The sequence below is a fragment of the Phocoena phocoena genome, chromosome 15 (genome assembly GCF_963924675.1).
Source record: "Phocoena phocoena chromosome 15, mPhoPho1.1, whole genome shotgun sequence".
NCBI classification, from domain to species: Eukaryota; Metazoa; Chordata; class Mammalia; order Artiodactyla; family Phocoenidae; genus Phocoena; species Phocoena phocoena.
In genome coordinates this window covers 48,353,895-48,367,475 of record NC_089233.1, presented here as the reverse complement: position 1 = coordinate 48,367,475, position 13,581 = coordinate 48,353,895, and positions in this window count along the sequence as shown.

The window sequence follows — 13,581 nt, the reverse complement described above, 5'->3', positions numbered from 1 at the left end:
GAGAGAGTTTATTCGCAAGGCATCCAGAGAGAAGATGGGAGAACCAATCTCAGATCCGCCTCCCTGAAGGCAAGGGGCTCAGGTATTTATGGGACAAAGAATAAAGGAGCACAGTGGTCTGAGGCATGGGGAGCACAGGGAAAGTTGATTGGAAAAAGGTACAGTCATCATTGTGCCTAAGGATGGGGAATGGCTGACAGGACGACCAATCATGATTAGAGGGTTGTAACTTTCGGTCCCACCCCCTGATTTCCAGGGAGGGGAGAAGGGCTAGAGATTGAGTTTAATCACCAATGGTCAATGATTTAATCAACAGTGCCTTTGTAATGAGATCTCCATAAAAATCCAAAAGACAGGGTTCAGAGAGCCTCCAGGTAAGTGAACATGAAATAATTTGTGGAGTGTCAGGCACAGAAGTTCTGTGACTTTCTCCCCATATTTTGCCCTAATGCATCTCTTTCTCTGGCTGTTGATTTATATCTTTTAATTTGTAATAAACTAGTAATCTAGTGAGTACATTGCTTGCCTGAGTTCTGTGAGCTGCTCTAGCAAATTAATTGAACCCAAGGAAGGGAGGGGGTTGTGGGACTCTGTTGATCAGAAGAACAGGTGACAACCTGAACTTACAATTGGCATCTGAAGTGGGGGGGCAATCTTTTGGGACTGAGCCCTTCACCTTGGGAATCTGATGCTGTTTCCAGGTAGATATTGTCAGAACTGAGTTGTAAGACACCCAGGTGGTGTCAAAGAATTGCTTAGTGTGGAGGAAAACCCACCACATTGGAATTAGGTGCAGAATCTTACCAGCCCTTAATAGATGTGCCATGAATGTCATTCTATGCTGAAAACAAATATTGTATATATACCAGCTAACTGGCCACTGGTTTTCAAATTTATTTTAGGAAAAATGGAAACTACAAGTTAATGGAAAATAAAATGCTCTGGTCCCTTGTATTTTGGCATTATAAAGACATTGTTTTTCAAAATGATAGGGAAAAAAAAAAAAAAACCTTTTCTGTTTGCTTTAGGGTCAGCTTCCAGCTCCTCACAGGTGGCATTTACGTTGGTCTGGTGGTAAATCTGTCCAGGATGCTGAGTAAACAAGAGATTGCCTCCAGTTGGATTTTCAATTATACCAGATATGTCATCTGATGTCTGGAAGCCCTACGCTGCCAAAGACAAAACTGTCTTTGCAAGGTTATTTTTAAAGATCTTTGTTACATGCCCCCAAACGTCCTCACCTCGTATATTTCTTGCAGTCTGACATGCTCCTTTTAAATCCCAAAGGCTTGGGCTTCCCTGGTGGCGCAGTGGTTGAGAGTCTGCCTGCCAATGCAGGGGACACAGGTTCGTGCCCTGGTCCAGGAAGATCCCACATGCGGCGGAGCGGCTGGGCCCGTGAGCCATGGCTGCTGAGCCTGCTCGTCCGGAGCCTGTGCTCCGCAACGGGAGAGGCCACAACAGTGAGAGGCCCGCGTACCACACACACACAAAAAAACTCTTAAATTCCAAAGGCTTTCTGTGTTCAGAAGCTCCTTATCTATTATAATGCAAATGTCCCTGGGAAAAAAGTAACTCTTTATCAACCCATATTTCAAGGAGGACCAGAGCATCAAAGACTAAGAACAATTTCTTGCAGCCCAGAGATGGAGAGCTGTACAGAAGTTGAGGAGGAAGGCCTGAGGAGAAGGGCAACTGAGGATGGGTTATCTCTAAATGGGGAGGCCTGAGAAGGACAGGCTCTGGGAACAGATAGGACAAGGTTCAGACCCCCACAAAACCAACGTCCATAGCCCTCAGTTTCTGCTTCCTCATTTGTAAAAGAGCGTGACAATGTGTATCTTACAGGGTGGTCTCAAACATTAAATGAGACAAGTGGGGTCCTTGCTTATCACCCTACCCATTAGAAGGAAGTCGAGCCATAGGCTCCACTCTGGGCTCTGGAGTCTGCAGGATCTGGGTTCAAGGTCTCTTCCGTCACTTGCTGGCTGTGTGACCTCAGGAATCGCTTTGACGTCCATCAAGGTAAAATGTGGACACACCCTACCCATAAAGAAGATTATGTATGAGGCATATATATATTTTTAACTTCTCGTCAGAAAACAACACGAATCACTCAAGCTTATTTCACTGTGTTGACCATTTAAAGGAAAGAGTCATCAATTGATATTAGGTGAATGGTTTATTCATCTACAGCAGAATTAGTCATAATAATTATTAGCCAGAAATAAGTTTGCCTGTAGTCGTTATAGTTTAAATAGTATCTTTCTTATAGCTATACTGAAAAAGCCTCTTGAAGAACTATGACATCTAATAAAAAAGGGAAATGAAGAAAAAGTGTGGGTGAAATTTTAAAACTTCAAGCTTCTTGTTCTCAGACCTCACGCCTTCCCTCCGCCCCGCACAGATGCCCCAACTACTCCACTAATTTCTTAGTGAAACGCCTTTTTCCAGCGCAGCCACAAGGTGTCAGCCAATGTTAGCCATTGTCTGCATTTTTCGGAGCCTGAACCGACTTCTTCCTTCTCTTCCTTTCCTCTTCGTTTTCCTCCTTGACTCAGAGCAGATGAAGCATCTCTGGATCACGGGCACCAAGTAAACCACCGCCGTTCCCTTGAACTCTGCGCACTTCAAAGGGCCTCCGCTCTCCGCAGTTTGCAGCCTTCGGAGGAGCAGCCCTTCCTTCCCGCCCCCGGCGCCCCGAGCCCGGAGGCCACTGGGCTGGGCAAGCGCATCCGCCCCGCTTCCTGCGCAGGAACGGGACCCGCTGTCCTGACACGCGGGGAGGACGCCGCGCACCTGCCTCCCTACAGGTGCGCGGAGGCGACTCCCGGCCGGGCTCAGCATCTCCGCGATGCGCTCGCAGATGAAAAAGGCTTTCCCTCTTGTAGCCCATCTTCCCAAAAGTGTCAGCAGAACCTTCCTTGTGTGTGCAAGATGGCTGCGGGAGCTCCTAGAATCACGTTCTTGCCACACCACAGAGAAGGCAAAAACAAGCAAACAAAGAAGCAGCGTTTCTTTGCCCTGAGTATGAGGAGTGTCTACCTTCCTTGAACACAATGCTTGTGGCAGAGATCAATAATTTGGGCTGAATTCTAGGGCCTGGGGTGATGAATCTGAAGTTAGGACACTGGCCTGTCTGCCAGGGGCTGGGTGAAAAAGCGGTCCCCTTGATACCAAAATCTACAGATGCTCAAGTCCCTTGTATAATATGGTGTAGTACTTGCATATAACCTTCATACATCCTCCTATATACTTTAAATTCTCTCTAGATTATTTATAATACCTAATACAATGTAAATGCTTGTACATTTGACCCCTGAAAAACGCAGAGGTTAGGGGCACCAATCCCCCCACACACAGTAGAAAATCTGAGTATAATTTTTACAGTTGGCTCTCCATATCTGTGAATCCCTGTAGGTATTTATCAAAACTGTGCTGTTCAAAGGTATTTAAATACAATGTAAATGCTATGTAAATAGCTGTCAGCAGGCAGCAAATTCAAGTTTTGCTTTTTAAAATTTCCTGGAATTTTTTTTTCAAATATCTTTAACCCATGGTTGGTTGAATCCACAGATACGAAACCCATGACTACAGAGGGCTGACTGTAAACTAAAATAAGCAGTTCAATCAGTGGGAGGTCACAACTTGACCTTGTGACTTGAAGTTATCTTCTTTGGTGGTAATTTCAATTTTTGTTTAAGCCACAGTCCTTGGAAGTGTGTCTCTAACCAGGTTTCCAGGGATGTACCCCTAGAAGGGCTCTTCGTTCTACATTGTCAGTGCTCTACAGCCAGTGGGCACCAGGAACAGACCTGTGGTTGAACAAGTTGATTTATTGCTCATTAAAACAAGGGAAACGCCATGGAGAAGTTTGAGGTCTCTCATTAAAAAGCAAGATAAGTTTTCAAGTTTCTATACTATAGGATCTGGGCTTGAGTTGGGTGGTCTAGGGGGAGGTTCAAGGAATTGAATCTTTGCTCTGCAGTGGATGCTGTCAGGAAGTAGAGTCGATTCTATGATTGCGTGGCTTGAAGAAATCTTATTTAAAATTTGGAAAGCTTTTCTTCCCCAGGCTCTACTGTTGAGTTGGTGCCAGGCAGGGAGGAGCCACAGAGACCTGCCAGCGGAAGCCGGCCCGGGCTCCCGTGCATTGAGTCCCTCATCACTTGGAGAAGAGGAGCCGCAGCCATGGACAGAATTTGGAAGACTTCTGAGAAATTGTCAGCAGTGTCAAGTGTTGGAGAAACCTTTTCTGCCCCTTTGATAGAGTGAAGTGAGCAAATAGAACCCAGCAGCCGACTATTGAAGAGAGCAATCACAGGCTGTAAGAAGACACTCAATGAGATCTGTCGTGATTCACTGCTTATCACCTTGAGCTCTTGCCACTCAATGCCAGGAAGGCGTTGAATCTTGTACAGTGAGAGAATAAAATAAAAACCATGCAGCTCAAAACAGAAGGCTAAGAGGTAGCTAAGATAGTGGAGTAGGAAGACCTTGAGCCCACTTCCTCCCACGAGTGCACCAAAAATATAGCTACTTACAGAACACCTATCAATGAGAACAATCTGAAGACTGGCAGGAAATATCTTCTACAACTAAAGATATAACTAACGAAGGAACCACAATGAGATGAGGAGGAGGGACAGGGATGCAGCCTAGTCACAGGCTATTTTACTTGCCTAGAGTATGTCGGTGCAGCAAGAAGTGTTTGCTACAGTGCTACTGAAGAGAAAATTCACATACTGTGATTCTTCATGTCAACTCTGGCCAATCAATTTAAACTGGTTTGCTGGGCTTCCAAAGAAGAAATGGTGTCATCCACAACATCTGCTAGGGTCAGAAATAAGTCTTGAACTTAATGCAACTTTTCTAGTTGCATTATCCCTACCATGGGAGTCGCCGTTCCCAATGTATGTGTGTTACCCCATTGTATGTGTCTGTTATCCCTCTTGGAGTTCTCCCAAATAGTCTCTGTTTGCCTCTTTCTGGAGGTTTCTGGATAATTTTTGTTCAGGAAAACATGGTCTCCTGGAGGGGTAGTAATTTTAAATGTCTGAAAGTCTCTTAACAATTATCCTGAATATGCAGGATGAGTATGAGACAGACAATACACACTAAGCTATACTCGTATTCAGGATCACGCTGATGGCCGCGGAAGCAGCAGATACTAATGGGGCATGAACTGTATTGGGAGTATTGGGTATTAATTTGCAATAGTGTTGACCCAATATTTTATCCCTCAAGGAATTAAGCAGTTCCTGTAAGCAGGCTGGAGTGTATCTGGCTATTGAACCAGAGTCTAACATTAGTCCCCACTGGGGCAGGCTTTTTTGAGAGGGCTGTAATAGCTTTTAGCAGAAGCAGTGTGTTGACATGGGTCAAGGTTCAATTCTTATAAGACTGAATTTGGGATCAGTTATGTGAGAGGAACATGTACCAGAAAGATCTGTAGAAGGAAATTTACCTTAACTCTTTACGAAACAGTTGTTAAATTTTTGTCCAGAAGAGAAAAATATACCACAGTGGTTTGTTTTTTCCTAAGTAGCAGAAGATCATGGCATGGGGAAGAGTGGTCAAAAGTGACAGGATGAATTGGGAGATTGGGATTGACATATATACACTATTGTATATAAAATAGATGACAAATCAGGACCTATGTATACACAGGGAAGTCTACTCAATACTCCGTAATGACCTATATGGGAAAAGAATCTAAAAAGAGTGGACATATGTATATGTATAACTGATTCACTTTGCTGTACAGCAGAAACTAACACAACACTGTAAATCAACTATACTCCAATACAATTTTTTTTAAAGTGACAGGATGAAGATGAGGAAGATCATATTAAGATGTTGTCAGAGGACAACCCCAGGCGTGATTTGATTTGAAGGAGAGGAGAGAAAGGGAAAGGTTGCTGAAGGTCAGAAAATGTATCCTATTCTGACACCTTGGGTGAAAGCTATCCACTTCTGCACTCGGCAACATCTGGAGAATTCCTAAGAACCCTCAGTTTCAGGTCTCCTGAGGGAGTGACATCCAGTAGAAAGGAGGAAGTGACATGTCTTTTAAGTTGGGAAACAAGCCTAGAGACCATTGCCTTGAACTCTGTCAGTAATTTACAGTACAGGACCCTCTTCTCCTCAAGGGTCAAGGGCCATTTTTCTCTGATGCTTTTTCAAAGGACCAGATATCCAGGTCTCAGATCACCCAGTGACTTTTTCAGTGGTTGTTTGAGAAATTGTTTGTACCTGCTGGTGATAAAGTCAGAGGTATTGTATGAGACCCCTGCAGTTATTACTCATGTCCGCTTATAGTAGAGTAGAATCTAGAACTGGAAGTAATTCTCAAACTCATAAGGCAGCTTGTTATTAAAGCAGAAGGAGATAGCTCATAAGACTGTTGAACACTAAAGGGAAAGTCTGAACTAAAAATCAGAGCGTAGAAAGTCTTGTCTCTAACTTTCAATTCTTTCTCAGCCTGGACATTACAACTTTATGATGAGTAATGAATCCTAAACACCTCGACCTTCTCTTTTTAGTTGTGAATGATTTGAATAACATGAAGAAAATCAGTACCTATTTTTAAACCAAAAATGTTTCCTTTTTTACAGAATTGATTCACTTTTCTTACATCCCCTACAAAAGAAAAGAATGTTTGTTATGTATGTTGGATTGATAGAGAGCTCTACTCAAATTATGAACACAAGGAGATTAAGGAGCTTTAAAACTGTGGTCAAAGTAGATAAAAATAAAACTTTCCAGTTCATGGAGGTTGTGGGAAATGCCGTCTTCAACAAACACACTTATGTTAACACTTCAAGAACCCAGGGACCTTCAAGTCCCACCGAATGGAAAATTCCCACAGTGTGGGAAGTGGGCTTCTCACCACAGGGACTGCCGAGTCCCTCTTCAGCAAAGGGCCCCTCTGTGCTCAGCAGGTTTTAGAAACCCTAGCATTTTTGTCAGGGACCTATGCAAACACACTCGACTGAGGAAAGTGTAAGACTTGTTTTGCAAAGGAACAAAATTCAGGCCACAAAAATTTAGGAGATGCTCACAGCAGCAAAACACACTATATTTTAGTCATATATCCTATGATTTTATGGTCAACTCCTTTCCCTACAGAAAAATTAGAGGTACTACCACCTCTGTAAAACCTTAGCCCCTAATCCTCAGAGAGCATTTCAGAATTCTGAGAATTCTGATTCCCTATTGAATTGTACAGAAGAAGATTTATGGAGCCATGAACCACCCCTCCTGTTTCTGCTGTTCCAGAGAAAACATTTACAGTAACAACAGAAGCTTCTTCCTTTTGTTTCTCAGTTCCACCCTTTCAGAAAAGGTCTCTGAGTTCTTCAAACATCAACCTGGATTATCTAGAAGAAACAAATGAGAGAAAAAATTATCTTTCTGGCATTTCACTTATAAAGAGAAGCCCAGGTTTAGTGTCACTGCTATTGACCAAATCCCTGGCCTCAGGGATAGAATGTCTTTTCCTCTTGCCGAGAACAAAGAAAAAACATTTCATGGTAGACTCTTGGTGATGGAGGGTTCAGTTTCCAGGTGATGTAGTGACCATAAGCCAGTCCTTATTCTCACATAAAACTACTTGATAGCAGACATTAAAATTGAAGATTAAAAGAAAAATGGTTCATTTTTTAAAAATACTACTCTTCATCTCTGTCTTGATTAAACCATAGTGTGTCTGCTGTCCATAAGATCTGTGTCTGAGCTCTCTCAAGGTATCTGAGATGTCAAATTGTAACATGTGACTCCTGGAGAGCCCGTCCCACTAAAGAATATTCTAATTAGCAAGACTTCTTCTCATGATGCACTTAGAAACCAATGTTTTTGTTTTTTGTTTTTTAATTTAACTTAGTACTTAAAAAAATAGACTGCAAGACTTGTCATCCAAGAGTGCGTATGTTTGTTCTGTGACAGGTTTCAGAATGGATGAGTCATCTGATATTTGTTTTATTTTTTTAATTAATTTTTATTGGAGTATAGTTGATCTACAATGTTGTGTTAGTTTCTACTGTACGGCAAAGTGAATCCGTTATACATATATATATATATATATATATATATATATATATATATATATATATCCACTCTTTTTTAGATTCTATTCCCATGTAGGTCATTACAGCACATTGAGTAGAGTTACCTATGCTATATAGTAGGTTCTTATTAGTTATCTATTTTATATATAGTAGTGTGTATATATCAATCCCAATCTCCCAATTTATCCCTCCCCCCCTTTTCCGTGGTAACCATAAATTTGTTTTCTACATCTGTTACTCTATTTCTATTTTATAAATAAGTTCATTTGTACCAGTTTTTTAGATTCCACATATAAGCGATATCATATATTTGTCTTTCTCTGTCTGACTTACTTCACTCAGTATGACAATCTCTAGTCCATTCATGTCACTGCAAATGGCATTATTTCATTCTTTTCTATGAGTAATATTCCATTGTATATATGTACCACATCTTCTTTATCCATTCCTCCCTCGATGGACATTTAGGTTGCTTCCATGTCCTGGATATTGTAAATAGTGCAGCAATGAACATTGGGGTACATGTATATTTTTGAATTACGGTTTTCTCTGGATATATGCCCAGTAGTGAGAATGCTGGACCATATGGTAGCTCTATTTTTGGTGTTTTTAAGGAACCTCCATACTGTTCTCCATAGTGGCTGTATCAATTTACATTCTCACCAACAGTGTAGGAGGGTTCCCTTTTCTCCACACCCTCTCCAGCATTTGTTGTTTGTAGAGTTTTTGATGATGGCCATCCTGACCAGTGTGAGGTGATACCTCACTGTAGTTTTGATTTGCATTTCTCTAATAATTAGTGATGTTGAGCATCTTTTCATGTGCCTCCTGTCCATCTCTCTGATACTTTTTTTTATAGTGGGGTGGGAAGTTGGGGTCCAAGGGAAAACAAAAGATTAGGGAAAGAATGTGGAGGAATAAAAGGAAGGGAAAGAAAAGGGGAAAGGTTGAATAGGAGAGACAGAAGAATTGCACAGTAGAATGAATCTCACTGTTAAGTGATCTCATCCTTCCCTGATAGATCAGCACATCCAGGAATCTATTTACCTCAACAAAAGATGCATCTTTGTTACCTTTTACACATTCTAGTTGTTTCTTTGGGGTTATGGTGAGCTCCAAAAAAATCATTATTTTGGGGAGGAGAAGCAACCTAAATGGTGTTAAACAATAATGATGAATTTTAGAAAGTATGCGAGTGAATACATACATATATCTACAAAACTAAAGCAATACCTCATTCTTAGCTCAGTCATACAATCTTTGGTCCTTGGTCTGGAGTCTGGACGGTAGGGGAAAAAAATGAGTCAATAATTCAAGAGACAAAAATTGGAGCCAACATTATTTGTCATTGTCTTGGTTTGGGATCTTCCAGAGGTGGACAATAAGACAGGAATTTGAAGCAATTAGTGCATCTGGGATGTGAAGGAAACATGGGTAGGACAGTGGGTAAGTGAGACAGAGAAGGGAAGTAACCCCATAATGATATCAGGCCAGTTATCCCTGGAGTAACTGCCGTTCAGTCCCATTGCAGAGCTCTGGAAGGCAGTGTAGAACATATGCTTCAGCGTCTTCTCTTTCCAAGGGCAAGCGAGCTGGGACACTGAAGACTGAGTGCTGCTTCCAGCACCTTCCATGGGCAGGCAGAGCCAGCCTCAATGACTAGAGAAATCCCCCCTTGTACAGTGACACAAGAGCTGGGAGTTGGAATCTGTGGTGGGAGAGAGGGAATTGTATGGGCACCAACACTGTCAGGGCTGAATGGAAAGAAAGCATTGTCTATCGTACTCCTACTTTGTATCAGACCCAGCAGTTGACTTCCACATAACACAAGCTGTTTTACAGATACATCGCTTTGAGTGACAGATCATTAAGCATCATTAATCAGGGGCCAACTGAGTGTTAACGTTGCCAGTGCTGCTTCCTTTAGACCTTCTAGCGAGGTACCAAAGCACCAGAAATATGAGATTATCGTGGAGGTTCTGTCTTTCTTGTCTCGAGACAGATCTGTAATCACCCAGAGGTGTCCCGTGAGCACAGTTTCCATGCCCTTTATTCTCAGGAGGCTCTGAGAATAAGGATTATCTCACTGGTGAAGAAGCAGCCTGAGAGATTATGTACTTCACCTTACGACTGCTAAGAGCTACGGACTCGACCCACTCTCTTCCTTCTCTTTTCTCTTTTCCACTAGACCTTGCTGTACTATAAAACTAATGCCAGTTGGGGGAAGATTTTAGTTAAAGTTCATTTAAGATCACCAGGGGCATTGGAAAGTATGTGATAGTTCAGAAAATATATCAAAATAACAATGAAATATAAGAAATGTGTTTCAATTACTAACACATATGATAGAACAGGCATCATATGTGGGCTTCACAGATACTGCATTTTATACAAATCGAAGGTTTACTGCAACCCTGCATCGAGCAAGTCTGTCAGCACCATTTTTCCAACAGCATTTGCTCATTTCATGTCTCTGGGTCACATTTAGGTTAATCTCGCAATATTTCAAACTCTTTTCATTATAATTATTATATTTGTTTCAGTGATCTTTGATGTTACTATCGCAAAGAGATAAAGACTTGCTCAAGGGTCAGATAACGGTTAGCATTTTTTAGCATAAAGTACTTTTAATTAAGGTACATACATTGTTTTTTAGGCATTATGCTATTTCACACTTAATAGATGACAGTATAGTGTAAACATAACTTTTATATGCACGAGAAACCAAAAAACTGATGTGACTCACTTTCTTGCAGTGGTCTGGAATCGAACCTGCATTATCTCTGAGGTATTCTTGTATGCAGATATAATGATGACTAAATCTCTTTTTCAATTTCTGTCACCTGAAATTGATCCTATTTAATTTACTACTCTGGAGAGTAAATGTAGAACTAGCCTGAGTTTTTCCTTACAGCCACTATTTGGGGAATCTTCCAGGTTTGTGGATTTTGACCCACTTTCATTAGCAAAAGGACATGAAATGAATTCACACATTTACTTGCAGTGTGTTCAAATGTATGGGGAGACGTGGCATCTTTATTTCTCTAAAATTGACTTATTGTTTCTCACAAGTGCCAGCTGCTGGGCTGTATGTGCACCTGTGATTGTGCATGGAAGTTCAGAGGCACTAGAATTTTCAAGCAAACTTCTTTGTTGAAGAATAACGTACATCAAAAAATATGCAACTATTTTAAGTGTACAGCTGCATAGATTTTCACAGAGTAAACACACTTATGGAGTGAACACCCAGATCAAGAAATAGAACATGACCAGGACCCCAAAACCACCCACCTCATGCCACCTCCCTGTTACTAAATCTGGGGGTGGGGGGTAGGGTAATTGATATAATTCAATCTGGTAACCCCAATCTGTTAAAATTCAATTAAGATTCAATTCAATCTCTTAAAATTCAATATTTTAAGCTGTGCATAAAATTGTCCATTATGTAAAATGCTCAATCTGTCACATTGCACCCCTTTCTCCCTTCTCTGTGCTCAGCAAGAGAGCATCTCAAGGAGGTTGTGGGACAAAAGTGTCCTTGTGATTTGAAGGCAGGAGGGTCTCAGATCTGCATTCCACATTGGTTCTGGGACAAGAGTCAATACTCACCCTGCTGTCCTCAGCTGCTGACATCTGTCACTCAGGGAATGCTTAGCTGAGCAGCACCTAGTTACTGCCCCTGCTAACTAGGCCCCCATCAGCACATCAGCTCTGGATGGCGCTGTGAATCCCTTCCAGTATATGGTCATGATCTTGGCCCAAATGGTTCCAACATCGTGCTTCTTTCTCCACCACAGTGACCTTCAGGCAAGAGCCTTGACCTTGTGCCCAGTTTTCTCTATTTCTCCTCTGAAGGGGGTTGTCGGAGCTTCTCAGTCCCATCCATACTACATAGGAACTGAGGACAGCTTAGGGGTACCCAGTTTCAAGCCCTTTCCTAGTGCATAAGTACATTTCACTGCCTTCAACACGGTGAAGTTATCTTCTCCAGGATCATAAATGGGAACTTGGTCTTGAAAGCGCTATCAAACTCACGTCTGATCCCCTGTCTCACCACCGTGTCAGTCTTTGGCCCCTGCAGGAGCACAATTGCCCACTGCCAGGTTGGAAGTGACCACGTGCAGTGCTTTTCTTAGAGGCCTGCAGATTCTACCCAGTGTGCCCAGGGAAGCAGGCCACAGACGCAACATTCTTGGGCTACCCCAGACCTATCCATAGGCCTGAACTTTAAAAAAGCCAGCCACATTACTAGGAATGAGAACTTCAACACCTGATATGTTCCCTGCATCTCCTTTCCTTCCTCTCTTTAAAGCAAACTTTGAGTATTTAAAGCAACAATCTTTAGGCTTTTCTTTCTTCGATATTACATCCCACCCAGGGCAGTAACCTTCCCACTCGGCTTTTCTTTCCTCTACTGTCTACCCATTCACCCCTTCCTAGTGGTCACAGATGGAAGGGGTACAGAAGAAACTCTATGATCCAAGCCTCCAGGTCCAAATCTTGATCTGTTCAGTGGGACTTAACAGGAGTTTTAGAAGATACTTTCTCCATAATAAAGACTGATTCTCTAGACTCCTATTTAAAAACAACAGCAACAATCATTTTACGTATCAGATTATCTTCTGTTCTCTTTCAATTTCTGCTATAACAATTCTCATCTCTCCCCATCCTCCCAAACCCTCACTTTACCCATCTGCCCAAGGTGACAGGGTACTTCAGGTGACTACGGAGAAGGCCATATATACAGAATCATAAAATAGAAAAGCACATTCATATATTTCAAAGCGTTAATTCTAACATACTGAAATGAATTAATGTAAAATACATGAAGAGTAATTTTAGCATTTCTCCCAGTAGCCTTGCACTGACACAGAATCATACACTGTAACTAAAGAACTCTAATTTGTCAGCTTCAGAAGTATTGAGTTAACGAGATTTGAAAATAAAACGTAATGCATATCTGTGTTTATATAACCCTTTATTGTTCACAAGACGCTTTCACATAAATTATCTCATTTTATCCTTACTCAATGAAGGATGCATTACTGTCCTCATTTGGAGGCCTAGGGAAGTAAAACTCTGCCATCAGCATATAGTGAGATTAAAAGAAAATAAACTTCTATATTAAAATACATGTAGCTCTGAAGGTAACAGTTTAAATTAGGGACCAGGATAGACTCACTTGGTTTTGAGAAGAACCATCTTTCTGAACCACTTTTGTCATGAAATGTGTAACAAACAGGGACCCATTATTCTTTGGGAAACTGAACATTGGTAATGTAATCAAAGTGCTTCAAAATGAGATGGTAGGTGCCCTGTTTAAATATGTGATCAGCAGGGCTGTGGGCGGGTACATGACTGCAGAGCTCAGTGTTTTGTGGTTTCCTGCTTTGCTTGGTCAGACGAGGACCAGAGGCAGTGCTTGGGCTCTTCCGTTCTGGAGGACACTAAACATTTGTGCTTTTCTTGGGACAAAGCACAAGGACATAGCATCAGGCCAGGAGATATGGCC